Raw genomic sequence first — 20619 nt, forward strand, 5'->3', positions numbered from 1 at the left:
AAACAACCATTCTCAAAAAGATCTTTTCGCTTTGACCCGTTGCTTGTGGCCCTTTCCCGTTTCGTCCTTATTTAATTCAACGCCCTTCATTTGAGCCCGTTCTCCTTTCGCCCTTCTCACTTGGCCCTTCTCAAAACAAGCATTCTCAAAACGATCTTCTCGCTTTGACCCGTTGCATTTGGCCCTTTCCCCTTTCGTCCTTCGTATTTCAACGCCCCTTATTTGAACCCGTTCTCTTTTCGCCCTTCTCACTTGGCCCTTCTCAAAACAAGCATTCTCAAAAAGATCTTCTCGCTTTGACCCGTTGCATTTGGCCCTTTCCCGTTTTGTCCTTCGTAATTCAACGCCCTTCATTTGAGCCCGTTCTCTTTTCGCGCTTCTCACTTGGCCCTTCTCAAAACAAGCATTCTCAAAAAGATCTTCTCGCTTTGACCCGTTGCATTTGGCCCTTTCCCGTTTTGTCCTTATTAAATTCAACGCCCTTCATTTGAGCCCGTTCTCTTTTCGCGCTTCTCACTTGGCCCTTCTCAAAACAAGCATTCTCAAAAAAATCGTCTCGCTTTGACCCGTTGCATTTGGCCCTTTCCCGTTTCGTCCTTCGTAATTCAACGCCCTTCATTTGAGCCCGTTCTCTTTTCGCGCATCTCAGTTGGCCCTTCTCAAAACAACCATTCTCAAAACGGTCTTCTCGCTTTGACCCGTTGCATTTGGCCCTTTCCCGTTTAGTCCTTCGTAATTCAACGCCCTTCATTTGAGCCCGTTCTCTTTTCGCGCTTCTCACTTGGCCCTTCTCAAAACAACCATTCTCAAAAAGATCTTTTCGCTTTGACCCGTTGCATTTGGCCCTTTCCCGTTTCGTCCTTATTTAATTCAACGCCCTTCATTTGAGCCCGTTCTCTTTTCGCGCTTCTCACTTGGCCCTTCTCAAAACAACCATTCTCAAAACGATCTTCTCGCTTTGACTCGTTGCATTTGGCCCTTTCCCGTCTCGTCCTTCGTAATTCAACGCCCTTCATTTGAGCCCGTTCTCTTTTCGCGCTTCTCACTTGGCCCTTCTCAAAACAACCGTTCTCAAAAAGATCTTCTCGCTTTGAGCCGTTGCATTTGGCCCTTTCCCGTTTCGTCCTTCGTATTTCAACGCCCCTTATTTGAACCCGTTCTCTTTTCGCCCTTTTCACTTGGCCCTTCTCAAAACAAGCATTCTCAAAAAGATCTTTTCGCTTTGACTCGTTGCATTTGGCCCTTTCCAGTTTCGTCCTTCGTATTTCAACGCCCCTTATTTGAACCCGTTCTCTTTTCGCTCTTCTCACTTGGACCTTCTCAAAACAAGCATTCTCAAAAAGATCTTTTCGCTTTGACCCGTTGCATTTGGCCCTTTCCTGTTTCGTCCTTCGTATTTCAACGCCCCTTATTTGAACCCGCTCTCTTTTCGCCCTTCTCACTTGGACCTTCTCAAAACAAGCATTCTCAAAAAGATCTTTTCGCTTTGACACGTTGCATTTGGCCCTTTCCCGTTTCGTCCTTCGTATTTCAACGCCCCTTATTTGAACCCGTTCTCTTTTCGCCCTTCTCACTTGGACCTTCTCAAAACAAGCATTCTCAAAAAGATCTTTTCGCTTTGACCCGTTGCATTTGGCCCTTTCCCGTTTCGTCCTTCGTATTTCAACGCCCCTTATTTGAACCCGTTCTCTTTTCGCCCTTCTCACTTGGACCTTCTCAAAACAAGCATTCTCAAAAAGATCCTTTCGCTTTGACCCGTTGCATTTGGCCCTTTCCCGTTTCGTCCTTCGTATTTCAACGCCCCTTATTTGAACCCGCTCTCTTTTCGCGCTTCTCACTTGGACCTTCTCAAAACAAGCATTCTCAAAAAGATCCTTTCGCTTTGACCCGTTGCATTTGGCCCTTTCCCGTTTCGTCCTTCGTATTTCAACGCCCCTTATTTGAACCCGTTCTCTTTTCGCCCTTCTCACTTGGACCTTCTCAAAACAAGCATTCTCAAAAAGATCTTCTCGCTTTGAGCCGTTGCATTTGGCCGTTTCCCGTTTCGTCCTTCGTAATTCAACGCCCTTCATTTGAGCCCGCTCTCTTTTCGCGCTTCTCACTTGGCCCTTCTCAAAACAAGCATTCTCAAAAAGATCTTCTCGCTTTGACCCGTTGCATTTGGCCGTTTCCCGTTTCGTCCTTCGTAATTCAACGCCCTTCATTTGAGCCCGTTCTCTTTTCGCGCTTCTCACTTGGCCCTTTATAAAACAACCATTCTCAAAAAGATATTTTCGCTTTGACCCGTTGCATTTGGCCCTTTCCCCTTTCGTCCTCTGTAATTCAACGCCCTTCATTTGAGCCCGTTCTCTTTTCGCGCTTCTCACTTGGCCCTTCTCAAAACAACCATTCTCAAAAAGATCTTTTCGCTTTGACCCGTTGCATTTGGCCCTTTCCCGTTTCGTCCTTCGTATTTCAACGCCCCTTATTTGAGCCCGTTCTCTTTTCGCGCTTCGCACTTGGCCCTTCTCAAAACAACCATTCTCAAAAAGAATTTTCGCTTTGACCCGTTGCATTTGGCCCTTTCCCGTTTCGTCCTTCGTATTTCAACGCCCCTTATTTGAGCCCGTTCTCTTTTCGCGCTTCTCACTTGGCCCTTCTCAAAACAACCATTCTCAAAAAGATCTTTTTAATTTGACCCGTTGCATTTGGCCCTTTCCCGTTTCGTCCTTCGTATTTCAACGCCCCTTATTTGAACCCGTTCTCTTTTCGCCCTTCTCACTTGGCCCTTCTCAACACAACCATTCTCGAAAAGATCTTTTCGCTTTGACTCGTTGCATTTGGCCCTTTCCCGTTTCGTCCTTCGTATTTCAACGCCCCTTATTTGAACCCGTTCTCTTTTCGCGCTTCTCACTTGGCCCTTCTCAAAACAACCATTCTCAAAAAGATCTTTTCGCTTTGACCCGTTGCATTTGGCCCTTTCCCGTTTCGTCCTTCGTATTTCAACACCCCTTATTTGAACCCGTTCTCTTTTCGCGCTTCTCACTTGGCCCTTCTCAAAACAACCATTCTCAAAAAGATCTTTTCGCTTTGACCCGTTGCATTTGGCCCTTTCCCCTTTCGTCCTTCGTAATTCAACGCCCCTTATTGGAACCCGTTCTCTTTTCGCCCTTCTCACTTGGCCCTTCTCAAAACAAGCATTCTCAAAAAGATATTTTCGCTTTGACCCGTTGCATTTGGCCCTTTCCCGTTTCGTCCTTCGTATTTCAACGCCCCTTATTTGAACCCGTTCTCTTTTCGCGCTTCTCACTTGGCCCTTCTCAAAACAACCATTCTCAAAACGATCTTCTCGCTTTGACCCGTTGCATTTGGCCCTTTCCCCTTTCGTCCTTTGTATTTCAACGCCCCTTATTTGAACCCGTTTTCTTTTCGCCCTTCTCACTTGGCCCTTCTCAAAACAAGCATCCTCAAAAAGATCTTCTTGCTTTGACCCGTTGCATTTGCCCCTTTCCCCTTTCGTCCTTCGTAATTCAACGCCCTTCATTTGAGCCCGTTCTCTTTTCGCGCTTCTCACTTGGCCCTTCTCAAAATAAGCATTCTCAAAAAGATCTTTTCGCTTTGACCCGTTGCATTTGGCCCTTTCCCGTTTCGTCCTTCGTATTTCAACGCCCCTTATTTGAACCCGTTTTCTTTTCGCCCTTCTCACTTGGCCCTTCTCAAAACAAGCATTCTCAAAAAGATCTTCTTGCTTTGACCAGTTGCATTTGGCCCTTTCCCCTTTCGTCCTTCGTATTTCAACGCCCCTCATTTGAACCCGTTCTCTTTTCGCCCTTCTCACTTGGCCCTTCTCAAAACAAGCATTCTCAAAAAGATCTTCTTGCTTTGACCCGTTGCATTTGGACCTTTCCCCTTTCGTCCTTCGTAATTCAACGCCCTTCATTTGAGCCCGTTCTCTTTTCGCGCTTCTCACTTGGCCCTTCTCAAAACAACCATTCTCAAAAAGATCTTTTCGCTTTGACCCGTTGCATTTGGCCCTTTCCCCTTTCGTCCTTTGTAATTCAACGCCCTTCAATTGAGCCCGTTCTCTTTTCGCGCTTCTCACTTGGCCCTTCTCAAAACAACCATTCTCAAAAAGATCTTTTTAATTTGACCCGTTGCATTTGGCCCTTTCCTGTTTCGTCCTTCGTATTTCAACGCCCCTTATTTGAACCCGCTCTCTTTTCGCCCTTCTCACTTGGACCTTCTCAAAACAAGCATTCTCAAAAAGATCTTTTCGCTTTGACACGTTGCATTTGGCCCTTTCCCGTTTCGTCCTTCGTATTTCAACGCCCCTTATTTGAACCCGTTCTCTTTTCGCCCTTCTCACTTGGACCTTCTCAAAACAAGCATTCTCAAAAAGATCTTTTCGCTTTGACCCGTTGCATTTGGCCCTTTCCCGTTTCGTCCTTCGTATTTCAACGCCCCTTATTTGAACCCGTTCTCTTTTCGCCCTTCTCACTTGGACCTTCTCAAAACAAGCATTCTCAAAAAGATCCTTTCGCTTTGACCCGTTGCATTTGGCCCTTTCCCGTTTCGTCCTTCGTATTTCAACGCCCCTTATTTGAACCCGCTCTCTTTTCGCGCTTCTCACTTGGACCTTCTCAAAACAAGCATTCTCAAAAAGATCCTTTCGCTTTGACCCGTTGCATTTGGCCCTTTCCCGTTTCGTCCTTCGTATTTCAACGCCCCTTATTTGAACCCGTTCTCTTTTCGCCCTTCTCACTTGGACCTTCTCAAAACAAGCATTCTCAAAAAGATCTTCTCGCTTTGAGCCGTTGCATTTGGCCGTTTCCCGTTTCGTCCTTCGTAATTCAACGCCCTTCATTTGAGCCCGCTCTCTTTTCGCGCTTCTCACTTGGCCCTTCTCAAAACAAGCATTCTCAAAAAGATCTTCTCGCTTTGACCCGTTGCATTTGGCCGTTTCCCGTTTCGTCCTTCGTAATTCAACGCCCTTCATTTGAGCCCGTTCTCTTTTCGCGCTTCTCACTTGGCCCTTTATAAAACAACCATTCTCAAAAAGATATTTTCGCTTTGACCCGTTGCATTTGGCCCTTTCCCCTTTCGTCCTCTGTAATTCAACGCCCTTCATTTGAGCCCGTTCTCTTTTCGCGCTTCTCACTTGGCCCTTCTCAAAACAACCATTCTCAAAAAGATCTTTTCGCTTTGACCCGTTGCATTTGGCCCTTTCCCGTTTCGTCCTTCGTATTTCAACGCCCCTTATTTGAGCCCGTTCTCTTTTCGCGCTTCGCACTTGGCCCTTCTCAAAACAACCATTCTCAAAAAGAATTTTCGCTTTGACCCGTTGCATTTGGCCCTTTCCCGTTTCGTCCTTCGTATTTCAACGCCCCTTATTTGAGCCCGTTCTCTTTTCGCGCTTCTCACTTGGCCCTTCTCAAAACAACCATTCTCAAAAAGATCTTTTTAATTTGACCCGTTGCATTTGGCCCTTTCCCGTTTCGTCCTTCGTATTTCAACGCCCCTTATTTGAACCCGTTCTCTTTTCGCCCTTCTCACTTGGCCCTTCTCAACACAACCATTCTCGAAAAGATCTTTTCGCTTTGACTCGTTGCATTTGGCCCTTTCCCGTTTCGTCCTTCGTATTTCAACGCCCCTTATTTGAACCCGTTCTCTTTTCGCGCTTCTCACTTGGCCCTTCTCAAAACAACCATTCTCAAAAAGATCTTTTCGCTTTGACCCGTTGCATTTGGCCCTTTCCCGTTTCGTCCTTCGTATTTCAACACCCCTTATTTGAACCCGTTCTCTTTTCGCGCTTCTCACTTGGCCCTTCTCAAAACAACCATTCTCAAAAAGATCTTTTCGCTTTGACCCGTTGCATTTGGCCCTTTCCCCTTTCGTCCTTCGTAATTCAACGCCCCTTATTGGAACCCGTTCTCTTTTCGCCCTTCTCACTTGGCCCTTCTCAAAACAAGCATTCTCAAAAAGATCTTTTCGCTTTGACCCGTTGCATTTGGCCCTTTCCCGTTTCGTCCTTCGTATTTCAACGCCCCTTATTTGAACCCGTTCTCTTTTCGCGCTTCTCACTTGGCCCTTCTCAAAACAACCATTCTCAAAACGATCTTCTCGCTTTGACCCGTTGCATTTGGCCCTTTCCCCTTTCGTCCTTTGTATTTCAACGCCCCTTATTTGAACCCGTTTTCTTTTCGCCCTTCTCACTTGGCCCTTCTCAAAACAAGCATCCTCAAAAAGATCTTCTTGCTTTGACCCGTTGCATTTGCCCCTTTCCCCTTTCGTCCTTCGTAATTCAACGCCCTTCATTTGAGCCCGTTCTCTTTTCGCGCTTCTCACTTGGCCCTTCTCAAAATAAGCATTCTCAAAAAGATCTTTTCGCTTTGACCCGTTGCATTTGGCCCTTTCCCGTTTCGTCCTTCGTATTTCAACGCCCCTTATTTGAACCCGTTTTCTTTTCGCCCTTCTCACTTGGCCCTTCTCAAAACAAGCATTCTCAAAAAGATCTTCTTGCTTTGACCAGTTGCATTTGGCCCTTTCCCCTTTCGTCCTTCGTATTTCAACGCCCCTCATTTGAACCCGTTCTCTTTTCGCCCTTCTCACTTGGCCCTTCTCAAAACAAGCATTCTCAAAAAGATCTTCTTGCTTTGACCCGTTGCATTTGGACCTTTCCCCTTTCGTCCTTCGTAATTCAACGCCCTTCATTTGAGCCCGTTCTCTTTTCGCGCTTCTCACTTGGCCCTTCTCAAAACAACCATTCTCAAAAAGATCTTTTCGCTTTGACCCGTTGCATTTGGCCCTTTCCCCTTTCGTCCTTTGTAATTCAACGCCCTTCAATTGAGCCCGTTCTCTTTTCGCGCTTCTCACTTGGCCCTTCTCAAAACAACCATTCTCAAAAAGATCTTTTTAATTTGACCCGTTGCATTTGGCCCTTTCCCGTTTCGTCCTTCGTATTTCAACGCCCCTTATTTGAACCCGTTCTCTTTTCGCCCTTCTCACTTGGCCCTTCTCAACACAACCATTCTCGAAAAGATCTTTTCGCTTTGACTCGTTGCATTTGGCCCTTTCCCGTTTCGTCCTTCGTATTTCAACGCCCCTTATTTGAACCCGTTCTCTTTTCGCGCTTCTCACTTGGCCCTTCTCAAAACAACCATTCTCAAAAAGATCTTTTCGCTTTGACCCGTTGCATTTGGCCCTTTCCCGTTTCGTCCTTCGTATTTCAACGCCCCTTATTTGAACCCGTTCTCTTTTCGCGCTTCTCACTTGGCCCTTCTCAAAACAACCATTCTCAAAAAGATCTTTTCGCTTTGACCCGTTGCATTTGGCCCTTTCCCCTTTCGTCCTTCGTAATTCAACGCCCCTTATTGGAACCCGTTCTCTTTTCGCCCTTCTCACTTGGCCCTTCTCAAAACAAGCATTCTCAAAAAGATCTTTTCGCTTCGACCCGTTGCATTTGGCCCTTTCCCGTTTCGTCCTTCGTATTTCAACGCCCCTTATTTGAACCCGTTCTCTTTTCGCGCTTCTCACTTGGCCCTTCTCAAAACAACCATTCTCAAAACGATCTTCTCGCTTTGACCCGTTGCATTTGGCCCTTTCCCCTTTCGTCCTTTGTATTTCAACGCCCCTTATTTGAACCCGTTTTCTTTTCGCCCTTCTCACTTGGCCCTTCTCAAAACAAGCATTCTCAAAAAGATCTTCTTGCTTTGACCCGTTGCATTTGCCCCTTTCCCCTTTCGTCCTTCGTAATTCAACGCCCTTCATTTGAGCCCGTTCTCTTTTCGCGCTTCTCACTTGGCCCTTCTCAAAATAAGCATTCTCAAAAAGATCTTTTCGCTTTGACCCGTTGCATTTGGCCCTTTCCCGTTTCGTCCTTCGTATTTCAACGCCCCTTATTTGAACCCGTTTTCTTTTCGCCCTTCTCACTTGGCCCTTCTCAAAACGAGCATTCTCAAAAAGATCTTCTTGCTTTGACCAGTTGCATTTGGCCCTTTCCCCTTTCGTCCTTCGTATTTCAACGCCCCTCATTTGAACCCGTTCTCTTTTCGCCCTTCTCACTTGGCCCTTCTCAAAACAAGCATTCTCAAAAAGATCTTTTCGCTTTGACCCGTTGCATTTGGCCCTTTCCCGTTTCGTCCTTCGTATTTCAACGCCCCTTATTTGAACCCGTTCTCTTTTCGCCCTTCTCACTTGGCCCTTCTCAAAACAACCATTCTCAAAAAGATCTTTTCGCTTTGACCCGTTGCATTTGGCCCTTTCCCGTTTCGTCCTTCGTATTTCAACGCCCCTATTTGAACCCGTTTTCTTTTCGCCCTTCTCACTTGGCCCTTCTCAAAACAAGCATTCTCAAAAAGATTTTCTTGCTTTGACCCGTTGCATTTGGCCCTTTCCCCTTTCGTCCTTCGTAATTCAACGCCCTTCATTTGAGCCCGTTCTCTTTTCGCGCTTCTCACTTGGCCTTTCTCAAAACAAGCATTCTCAAAAAGATCTTTTCGCTTTGACCCGTTGCATTTGGCCCTTTCCCGTTTCGTCCTTCATATTTCAACGCCCCTTATTTGAACCCGTTCTCTTTTCGCGCTTCTCACTTGGCCCTTCTCAAAACAAGCATTCTCAAAAAGATCTTCTTGCTTTGACCCGTTGCATTTGGCCCTTTCCCCTTTCGTCCTTCGTATTTCAACGCCCCTTATTTGAACCCGTTCTCTTTTCGCGGTTCTCACTTGGTCCTTCTCAAAACAACCATTCTCAAAAAGATCTTTTCGATTTGACCTGTTGCATTTGGCCCTTTCCCCTTTCGTCCTTCGTAATTCAACGCCCCTTATTTGAACCCGTTCTCTTTTCGCCCTTCTCACTTGGCCCTTCTCAAAACAAGCATTCTCAAAAAGATCTTTTCGCTTTGACCCGTTGCATTTGGCCATTTCCCGTTTCGTCCTTCGTATTTCAACGCCCCTTATTTGAACCCGTTCTCTTTTCGCGCTTCTCACTTGGCCCTTCTCAAAACAACCATTCTCAAAACGATCTTCTCGCTTTGACCCGTTGCATTTGGCCCTTTCCCCTTTCGTCCTTTGTATTTCGACGCCCCTTATTTGAACCCGTTTTCTTTTCGCCCTTCTCACTTGGCCCTTCTCAAAACAAGCATTCTCAAAAAGATCTTCTTGCTTTGACCCGTTGCATTTGGCCCTTTCCCCTTTCGTCCTTCGTAATTCAACGCCCTTCATTTGAGCCCGTTCTCTTTTCGCGCTTCTCACTTGGCCCTTCTCAAAACAACCATTCTCAAAAAGATCTTTTCGCTTTGACCCGTTGCATTTGGCCCTTTCCCCTTTCGTCCTTTGTAATTCAACGCCCTTCAATTGAGCCCGTTCTCTTTTCGCGCTTCTCACTTGGCCCTTCTCAAAACAACCATTCTCAAAAAGATCTTTTTAATTTGACCCGTTGCATTTGGCCCTTTCCCGTTTCGTCCTTCGTATTTCAACGCCCCTTATTTGAACCCGTTCTCTTTTCGCCCTTCTCACTTGGCCCTTCTCAACACAACCATTCTCGAAAAGATCTTTTCGCTTTGACTCGTTCCATTTGGCCCTTTCCCGTTTCGTCCTTCGTATTTCAACGCCCCTTATTTGAACCCGTTCTCTTTTCGCGCTTCTCACTTGGCCCTTCTCAAAACAACCATTCTCAAAAAGATCTTTTCGCTTTGACCCGTTGCATTTGGCCCTTTCCCGTTTCGTCCTTCGTATTTCAACGCCCCTTATTTGAACCCGTTCTCTTTTCGCGCTTCTCACTTGGCCCTTCTCAAAACAACCATTCTCAAAAAGATCTTTTCGCTTTGACCCGTTGCATTTGGCCCTTTCCCCTTTCGTCCTTCGTAATTCAACGCCCCTTATTGGAACCCGTTCTCTTTTCGCCCTTCTCACTTGGCCCTTCTCAAAACAAGCATTCTCAAAAAGATCTTTTCGCTTCGACCCGTTGCATTTGGCCCTTTCCCGTTTCGTCCTTCGTATTTCAACGCCCCTTATTTGAACCCGTTCTCTTTTCGCGCTTCTCACTTGGCCCTTCTCAAAACAACCATTCTCAAAACGATCTTCTCGCTTTGACCCGCTGCATTTGGCCCTTTCCCCTTTCGTCCTTTGTATTTCAACGCCCCTTATTTGAACCCGTTCTCTTTTCGCGCTTCTCACTTGGCCCTTCTCAAAACAACCATTCTCAAAAAGATCTTCTTGCTTTGACCCGTTGCATTTGGCCCTTTCCCCTTTCGTCCTTCGTAATTCAACGCCCTTCATTTGAGCCCGTTCTCTTTTCGCGCTTCTCACTTGACCCTTCTCAAAACAACCATTCTCAAAAAGATCTTTTCGCTTTGACCCGTTGCATTTGGCCCTTTCCCCTTTCGTCCTTCGTATTTCAACGCCCCTTATTTGAACCCGTTCTCTTTTCGCCCTTCTCACTTGGCCCTTCTCAAAACAAGCATTCTCAAAAAGATCTTTTCGATTTGACCCGTTGCATTTGGCCCTTTCCCCTTTCGTCCTTCGTAATTCAACGCCCCTTATTTGAATCCGTTCTCTTTTCGCCCTTCTCACTTGGCCCTTCTCAAAACAAGCATTCTCAAAAAGATCTTTTCGCTTTGACCCGTTGCATTTGGCCCTTTCCTGTTTCGTCCTTCGTATTTCAACGCCCCTTATTTGAACCCGTTCTGTTTTCGCGCTTCTCACTTGGCCCTTCTCAAAACAACCATTCTCAAAACGATCTTCTCGCTTTGACCCGTTGCATTTGGCCCTTTCCCCTTTCGTCCTTTGTATTTCAACGCCCCTTATTTGAACCCGTTTTCTTTTCGCCCTTCTCACTTGGCCCTTCTCAAAACAAGCATTCTCAAAAAGATCTTCTTGCTTTGACCCGTTGCATTTCGCCCTTTCCCCTTTCGTCCTTCGTAATTCAACGCCCTTCATTTGAGCCCGTTCTCTTTTCGCGCTTCTCACTTGGCCCTTCTCAAAACAACCATTCTCAAAAATATCTTTTCGCTTTGACCCGTTGCATTTGGCCCTTTCCCGTTTCGTCCTTCGTATTTCAACGCCCCTTATTTGAACCCGTTCTCTTTTCGCCCTTCTCACTTGGCCCTTCTCAAAACAAGCATTCTCAAAAAGATCTTCTAGCTTTGACCCGTTGCATTTGGCCCTTTCCCGTTTCGTCCTTCGTATTTCAACGCCCCTTATTTGAACCCGTTCTCTTTTCGCCCTTCTCACTTGGCCCTTCTCAAAACAACCATTTTCAAAAAGATCTTTTCGCTTTGACCCGTTGCATTTGGCCCTTTCCCGTTTCGTCCTTCGTATTTCAACGCCCCTTATTTGAACCCGTTTTCTTTTCGCCCTTCTCACTTGGCCCTTCTCAAAACAAGCATTCTCAAAAAGATCTTCTTGCTTTGACCCGTTGCATTTGCCCCTTTCCCCTTTCGTCCTTCGTAATTCAACGCCCTTCATTTGAGCCCGTTCTCTTTTCGCGCTTCTCACTTGGCCCTTCTCAAAATAAGCATTCTCAAAAAGATCTTTTCGCTTTGACCCGTTGCATTTGGCCCTTTCCCGTTTCGTCCTTCGTATTTCAACGCCCCTTATTTGAACCCGTTTTCTTTTCGCCCTTCTCACTTGGCCCTTCTCAAAACAAGCATTCTCAAAAAGATCTTCTTGCTTTGACCAGTTGCATTTGGCCCTTTCCCGTTTCGTCCTTCGTATTTCAACGCCCCTTATTTGAACCCGTTCTCTTTTCGCCCTTCTCACTTGGACCTTCTCAAAACAAGCATTCTCAAAAAGATCTTTTCGCTTTGACCCGTTGCATTTGGCCCTTTCCCGTTTCGTCCTTCGTATTTCAACGCCCCTTATTTGAACCCGTTCTCTTTTCGCCCTTCTCACTTGGACCTTCTCAAAACAAGCATTCTCAAAAAGATCCTTTCGCTTTGACCCGTTGCATTTGGCCCTTTCCCGTTTCGTCCTTCGTATTTCAACGCCCCTTATTTGAACCCGCTCTCTTTTCGCGCTTCTCACTTAGCCCTTCTCAAAACAAGCATTCTCAAAAAGATCTTCTCGCTTTGAGCCGTTGCATTTGGCCGTTTCCCGTTTCGTCCTTCGTAATTCAACGCCCTTCATTTGAGCCCGCTCTCTTTTCGCGCTTCTCACTTGGCCCTTCTCAAAACAAGCATTCTCAAAAAGATCTTCTCGCTTTGACCCGTTGCATTTGGCCGTTTCCCGTTTCGTCCTTCGTAATTCAACGCCCTTCATTTGAGCCCGTTCTCTTTTCGCGCTTCTCACTTGGCCCTTTATAAAACAACCATTCTCAAAAAGATATTTTCGCTTTGACCCGTTGCATTTGGCCCTTTCCCCTTTCGTCCTCTGTAATTCAACGCCCTTCATTTGAGCCCGTTCTCTTTTCGCGCTTCTCACTTGGCCCTTCTCAAAACAACCATTCTCAAAAAGATCTTTTCGCTTTGACCCGTTGCATTTGGCCCTTTCCCGTTTCGTCCTTCGTATTTCAACGCCCCTTATTTGAGCCCGTTCTCTTTTCGCGCTTCGCACTTGGCCCTTCTCAAAACAACCATTCTCAAAAAGAATTTTCGCTTTGACCCGTTGCATTTGGCCCTTTCCCGTTTCGTCCTTCGTATTTCAACGCCCCTTATTTGAGCCCGTTCTCTTTTCGCGCTTCTCACTTGGCCCTTCTCAAAACAACCATTCTCAAAAAGATCTTTTTAATTTGACCCGTTGCATTTGGCCCTTTCCCGTTTCGTCCTTCGTATTTCAACGCCCCTTATTTGAACCCGTTCTCTTTTCGCCCTTCTCACTTGGCCCTTCTCAACACAACCATTCTCGAAAAGATCTTTTCGCTTTGACTCGTTGCATTTGGCCCTTTCCCGTTTCGTCCTTCGTATTTCAACGCCCCTTATTTGAACCCGTTCTCTTTTCGCGCTTCTCACTTGGCCCTTCTCAAAACAACCATTCTCAAAAAGATCTTTTCGCTTTGACCCGTTGCATTTGGCCCTTTCCCGTTTCGTCCTTCGTATTTCAACACCCCTTATTTGAACCCGTTCTCTTTTCGCGCTTCTCACTTGGCCCTTCTCAAAACAACCATTCTCAAAAAGATATTTTCGCTTTGACCCGTTGCATTTGGCCCTTTCCCCTTTCGTCCTTCGTAATTCAACGCCCCTTATTGGAACCCGTTCTCTATTCGCCCTTCTCACTTGGCCCTTCTCAAAACAAGCATTCTCAAAAAGATCTTTTCGCTTTGACCCGTTGCATTTGGCCCTTTCCCGTTTCGTCCTTCGTATTTCAACGCCCCTTATTTGAACCCGTTCTCTTTTCGCGCTTCTCACTTGGCCCTTCTCAAAACAACCATTCTCAAAACGATCTTCTCGCTTTGACCCGTTGCATTTGGCCCTTTCCCCTTTCGTCCTTTGTATTTCAACGCCCCTTATTTGAACCCGTTTTCTTTTCGCCCTTCTCACTTGGCCCTTCTCAAAACAAGCATTCTCAAAAAGATCTTCTTGCTTTGACCCGTTGCATTTGCCCCTTTCCCCTTTCGTCCTTCGTAATTCAACGCTCTTCATTTGAGCCCGTTCTCTTTTCGCGCTTCTCACTTGGCCCTTCTCAAAATAAGCATTCTCAAAAAGATCTTTTCGCTTTGACCCGTTGCATTTGGCCCTTTCCCGTTTCGTCCTTCGTATTTCAACGCCCCTTATTTGAACCCGTTTTCTTTTCGCCCTTCTCACTTGGCCCTTCTCAAAACAAGCATTCTCAAAAAGATCTTCTTGCTTTGACCAGTTGCATTTGGCCCTTTCCCCTTTCGTCCTTCGTATTTCAACGCCCCTCATTTGAACCCGTTCTCTTTTCGCCCTTCTCACTTGGCCCTTCTCAAAACAAGCATTCTCAAAAAGATCTTCTTGCTTTGACCCGTTGCATTTGGACCTTTCCCCTTTCGTCCTTCGTAATTCAACGCCCTTCATTTGAGCCCGTTCTCTTTTCGCGCTTCTCACTTGGCCCTTCTCAAAACAACCATTCTCAAAAAGATCTTTTCGCTTTGACCCGTTGCATTTGGCCCTTTCCCCTTTCGTCCTTTGTAATTCAACCCCCTTCAATTGAGCCCGTTCTCTTTTCGCGCTTCTCACTTGGCCCTTCTCAAAACAACCATTCTCAAAAAGATCTTTTTAATTTGACCCGTTGCATTTGGCCCTTTCCCGTTTCGTCCTTCGTATTTCAACGCCCCTTATTTGAACCCGTTCTCTTTTCGCCCTTCTCACTTGGCCCTTCTCAACACAACCATTCTCGAAAAGATCTTTTCGCTTTGACTCGTTGCATTTGGCCCTTTCCCGTTTCGTCCTTCGTATTTCAACGCCCCTTATTTGAACCCGTTCTCTTTTCGCGCTTCTCACTTGGCCCTTCTCAAAACAACCATTCTCAAAAAGATCTTTTCGCTTTGACCCGTTGCATTTGGCCCTTTCCCGTTTCGTCCTTCGTATTTCAACGCCCCTTATTTGAACCCGTTCTCTTTGCGCGCTTCTCACTTGGCCCTTCTCAAAACAACCATTCTCAAAAAGATCTTTTCGCTTTGACCCGTTGCATTTGGCCCTTTCCCCTTTCGTCCTTCGTAATTCAACGCCCCTTATTGGAACCCGTTCTCTTTTCGCCCTTCTCACTTGGCCCTTCTCAAAACAAGCATTCTCAAAAAGATCTTTTCGCTTCGACCCGTTGCATTTGGCCCTTTCCCGTTTCGTCCTTCGTATTTCAACGCCCCTTATTTGAACCCGTTCTCTTTTCGCGCTTCTCACTTGGCCCTTCTCAAAACAACCATTCTCAAAACGATCTTCTCGCTTTGACCCGTTGCATTTGGCCCTTTCCCCTTTCGTCCTTTGTATTTCAACGCCCCTTATTTGAACCCGTTTTCTTTTCGCCCTTCTCACTTGGCCCTTCTCAAAACAAGCATTCTCAAAAAGATCTTCTTGCTTTGACCCGTTGCATTTGCCCCTTTCCCCTTTCGTCCTTCGTAATTCAACGCCCTTCATTTGAGCCCGTTCTCTTTTCGCGCTTCTCACTTGGCCCTTCTCAAAATAAGCATTCTCAAAAAGATCTTTTCGCTTTGACCCGTTGCATTTGGCCCTTTCCCGTTTCGTCCTTCGTATTTCAACGCCCCTTATTTGAACCCGTTTTCTTTTCGCCCTTCTCACTTGGCCCTTCTCAAAACAAGCATTCTCAAAAAGATCTTCTTGCTTTGACCAGTTGCATTTGGCCCTTTCCCCTTTCGTCCTTCGTATTTCAACGCCCCTCATTTGAACCCGTTCTCTTTTCGCCCTTCTCACTTGGCCCTTCTCAAAACAAGCATTCTCAAAAAGATCTTTTCGCTTTGACCCGTTGCATTTGGCCCTTTCCCGTTTCGTCCTTCGTATTTCAACGCCCCTTATTTGAACCCGTTCTCTTTTCGCCCTTCTCACTTGGCCCTTCTCAAAACAACCATTCTCAAAAAGATCTTTTCGCTTTGACCCGTTGCATTTTGCCCTTTCTCGTTTCGTCCTTCGTATTTCAACGCCCCTATTTGAACCCGTTTTCTTTTCGCCCTTCTCACTTGGCCCTTCTCAAAACAAGCATTCTCAAAAAGATTTTCTTGCTTTGACCCGTTGCATTTGGCCCTTTCCCCTTTCGTCCTTCGTAATTCAACGCCCTTCATTTGAGCCCGTTCTCTTTTCGCGCTTCTCACTTGGCCTTTCTCAAAACAAGCATTCTCAAAAAGATCTTTTCGCTTTGACCCGTTGCATTTGGCCCTTTCCCGTTTCGTCCTTCATATTTCAACGCCCCTTATTTGAACCCGTTCTCTTTTCGCGCTTCTCACTTGGCCCTTCTCAAAACAAGCATTCTCAAAAAGATCTTCTTGCTTTGACCCGTTGCATTTGGCCCTTTCCCCTTTCGTCCTTCGTATTTCAACGCCCCTTATTTGAACTTGTTCTCTTTTCGCGGTTCTCACTTGGTCCTTCTCAAAACAACCATTCTCAAAAAGATCTTTTCGATTTGACCTGTTGCATTTGGCGCTTTCCCCTTTCGTCCTTCGTAATTCAACGCCCCTTATTTGAACCCGTTCTCTTTTCGCCCTTCTCACTTGGCCCTTCTCAAAACAAGCATTCTCAAAAAGATCTTTTCGCTTTGACCCGTTGCATTTGGCCATTTCCCGTTTCGTCCTTCGTATTTCAACGCCCCTTATTTGAACCCGTTCTCTTTTCGCGCTTCTCACTTGGCCCTTCTCAAAACAACCATTCTCAAAACGATCTTCTCGCTTTGACCCGTTGCATTTGGCCCTTTCCCCTTTCGTCCTTTGTATTTCGACGCCCCTTATTTGAACCCGTTTTCTTTTCGCCCTTCTCACTTGGCCCTTCTCAAAACAAGCATTCTCAAAAAGATCTTCTTGCTTTGACCCGTTGCATTTGGCCCTTTCCCCTTTCGTCCTTCGTAATTCAACGCCCTTCATTTGAGCCCGTTCTCTTTTCGCGCTTCTCACTTGGCCCTTCTCAAAACAACCATTCTCAAAAAGATCTTTTCGCTTTGACCCGTTGCATTTGGCCCTTTCCCCTTTCGTCCTTTGTAATTCAACGCCCTTCAATTGAGCCCGTTCTCTTTTCGCGCTTCTCACTTGGCCCTTCTCAAAACAACCATTCTGAAAAAGATCTTTTTAATTTGACCCGTTGCATTTGGCCCTTTCCCGTTTCGTCCTTCGTATTTCAACGCCCCTTATTTGAACCCGTTCTCTTTTCGCCCTTCTCACTTGGCCCTTCTCAACACAACCATTCTCGAAAAGATCTTTTCGCTTTGACTCGTTCCATTTGGCCCTTTCCCGTTTCGTCCTTCGTATTTCAACGCCCCTTATTTGAACCCGTTCTCTTTTCGCGCTTCTCACTTGGCCCTTCTCAAAACAACCATTCTCAAAAAGATCTTTTCGCTTTGACCCGTTGCATTTGGCCCTTTCCCGTTTCGTCCTTCGTATTTCAACGCCCCTTATTTGAACCCGTTCTCTTTTCGCGCTTCTCACTTGGCCCTTCTCAAAACAACCATTCTCAAAAAGATCTTTTCGCTTTGACCCGTTGCATTTGGCCCTTTCCCCTTTCGTCCTTCGTAATTCAACGCCCCTTATTGGAACCCGTTCTCTTTTCGCCCTTCTCACTTGGCCCTTCTCAAAACAAGCATTCTCAAAAAGATCTTTTCGCTTCGACCCGTTGCATTTGGCCCTTTCCCGTTTCGTCCTTCGTATTTCAACGCCCCTTATTTGAACCCGTTCTCTTTTCGCGCTTCTCACTTGGCCCTTCTCAAAACAACCATTCTCCAAACGATCTTCTCGCTTTGACCCGCTGCATTTGGCCCTTTCCCCTTTCGTCCTTTGTATTTCAACGCCCCTTATTTGAACCCGTTCTCTTTTCGCGCTTCTCACTTGGCCCTTCTCAAAACAACCATTCTCAAAAAGATCTTCTTGCTTTGACCCGTTGCATTTGGCCCTTTCCCCTTTCGTCCTTCGTAATTCAACGCCCTTCATTTGAGCCCGTTCTCTTTTCGCGCTTCTCACTTGGCCCTTCTCAAAACAACCATTCTCAAAAAGATCTTTTCGCTTTGACCCGTTGCATTTGGCCCTTTCCCCTTTCGTCCTTCGTATTTCAACGCCCCTTATTTGAACCCGTTCTCTTTTCGCCCTTCTCACTTGGCCCTTCTCAAAACAAGCATTCTCAAAAAGATCTTTTCGATTTGACCCGTTGCATTTGGCCCTTTCCCCTTTCGTCCTTCGTAATTCAACGCCCCTTATTTGAATCCGTTCTCTTTTCGCCCTTCTCACTTGGCCCTTCTCAAAACAAGCATTCTCAAAAAGATCTTTTCGCTTTGACCCGTTGCATTTGGCCCTTTCCTGTTTCGTCCTTCGTATTTCAACGCCCCTTATTTGAACCCGTTCTGTTTTCGCGCTTCTCACTTGGCCCTTCTCAAAACAACCATTCTCAAAACGATCTTCTCGCTTTGACCCGTTGCATTTGGCCCTTTCCCCTTTCGTCCTTTGTATTTCAACGCCCCTTATTTGAACCCGTTTTCTTTTCGCCCTTCTCACTTGGCCCTTCTCAAAACAAGCATTCTCAAAAAGATCTTCTTGCTTTGACCCGTTGCATTTCGCCCTTTCCCCTTTCGTCCTTCGTAATTCAACGCCCTTCATTTGAGCCCGTTCTCTTTTCGCGCTTCTCACTTGGCCCTTCTCAAAACAACCATTCTCAAAAATATCTTTTCGCTTTGACCCGTTGCATTTGGCCCTTTCCCGTTTCGTCCTTCGTATTTCAACGCCCCTTATTTGAACCCGTTCTCTTTTCGCCCTTCTCACTTGGCCCTTCTCAAAACAAGCATTCTCAAAAAGATCTTCTAGCTTTGACCCGTTGCATTTGGCCCTTTCCCGTTTCGTCCTTCGTATTTCAACGCCCCTTATTTGAACCCGTTCTCTTTTCGCCCTTCTCACTTGGCCCTTCTCAAAACAACCATTTTCAAAAAGATCTTTTCGCTTTGACCCGTTGCATTTGGCCCTTTCCCGTTTCGTCCTTCGTATTTCAACGCCCCTTATTTGAACCCGTTTTCTTTTCGCCCTTCTCACTTGGCCCTTCTCAAAACAAGCATTCTCAAAAAGATCTTCTTGCTTTGACCCGTTGCATTTTTTCCCTTTCCCCTTTCGTCCTTCGTAATTCAACGCCCTTCATTTGAGCCCGTTCTCTTTTCGCGGTTCTCACTTGGCCCTTCTCAAAACAACCATTCTCAAAACGATCTTCTCGCTTTGACCTGTTGCATTTGGCCCTTTCCCCTTTCGTCCTTTGTATTTCAACGCCCCTTATTTGAACCCGTTCTCTTTTCGCCCTTCTCACTTGGCCCCTCTCAAAACAACCATTCTCAAAAAGATCTTTTCGCTTTGACCCGTTGCATTTGGCCCTTTCCCGTTTCGTCCTTCGTATTTCAACGCCCCTTATTTGAACCCGTTCTCTTTTCGCCCTTCTCACTTGGCCCTTCTCAAAACAAGCATTCTCAAAAAGACCTTCTCGCTTTGACCCGTTGCATTTGGCCCTTTCCCCTTTCGTCCTTCGTAATTCAACGCCCTTCATTTGAGCCCGTTCTCTTTTCGCCCTTCTCACTTGGCTCTTCTCAAAACAACCATTCTCAAAACGATCTTCTCGCTTGGACCCGTTGCATTTGGCCCTTTCCCGTTTCGTCCTTCATATTTCAACGCCCCTTATTTGAACCCGTTCTCTTTTCGCCCTTCTCACTTGGCCCTTCTCAAAACAAGCATTCTCAAAAAGATCTTCTCGCTTTGACCCGCTGCATTTGGCCCTTTCCCGTTTCGTCCTTCGTAATTCAACGCCCTTCATTTGAGCCCGCTCTCTTTTCGCGCTTCTCACTTGGCCCTTCTCAAAACAACCATTCTCAAAAACATCTTTTCGCTTTGACCCGTTGCATTTGGCTCTTTCCCGTTTCGTCCTTCGTATTTCAACGCCCCTTATTTGAACCCGTTCTCTTTTCGCCCTTCTCACTTGGCCCTTCTCAAAACAACCATTCTCAAAAAAATCTTTTCGCTTTGACCCGTTGCATTTGGCCCTTTCCCCTTTCGTCCTTCGTAATTCAACGCCCTTCATTTGAGCCCGTTCTCTTTTCGCCTTTCTCACTTGGCCCTTCTCAAAACAACATTTCTCAAAACGATCTTCTCGCTTGGACCCGTTGCATTTGGCCCTTTCCCGTTTCGTCCTTCGTATTTCAACGCCCCTTATTTGAACCCGTTCTCTTCTCGCGCTTCTCACTTGGCCCTTCTCAAAACAACCATTCTCAAAACGATCTTCTCGCTTTGACCCGTTGCATTTGGCCCTTTCCCCTTTCGTCCTTCGTATTTCAACGCCCCTTATTTGAACCCGTTCTCTTTTCGCCCTTCTCACTTGGCCCTTCTCAAAACAAGCATTCTCAAAAAGATCTTTTCGCTTTGACCCGTTGCATTTGGCCCTTTCCCCTTTCGTCGTTCGTAATTCAACGCCCTTCATCTGAGCCCGTTCTCTTTTCGCCCTTCTCACTTGGCCCTTCTCAAAACAAGCATTCTCAAAAAGATCTTCTCGCTTTGACCCGTTGCATTTGGCCCTTTCCCCTTTCGTCCTTCGTAATTCAACGCCCTTCATTTGAGCCCGTTCTCTTTTCGCGCTTCTCACTTGGCCCTTCTCAAAACAACCATTCTCAAAAAGATCTTTTCGCTTTGACCCGTTGCATTTGGCCCTTTCCCGTTTCGTCCTTCGTATTTCAACGCCCCTTATTTGAGCCCGTTCTCTTTTCGTGCTTCTCACTTGGCCCTTTTTAAAATAAGCATTCTCAAAAAGATCTTCTAGCTTTGACCCGTTGCATTTGGCCCTTTCCCCTTTCGTCCTTCGTAATTCAACGCCCTTCATTTGAGCCCGTTCTCTTTTCGCGCTTCTCACTTGGCCCTTCTCAAAACAACCATTCTCAAAAAGATCTTTTCGCTTTGACCCGTTGCATTTGGCCCTTTCCCGTTTCGTCCTTCGTATTTCAACGCCCCTTATTTGAACCCGTTCTCTTTTCGCGCTTCCCACTTGGCCCTTCTCAAAGCAACCATTCTCAAAAAGATCTTTTC

Source organism: Ixodes scapularis, unplaced genomic scaffold (assembly GCF_016920785.2).
Source record: "Ixodes scapularis isolate PalLabHiFi unplaced genomic scaffold, ASM1692078v2 PGA_scaffold1__304_contigs__length_218370807, whole genome shotgun sequence".
Classification (NCBI taxonomy): Eukaryota; Metazoa; Arthropoda; class Arachnida; order Ixodida; family Ixodidae; genus Ixodes; species Ixodes scapularis.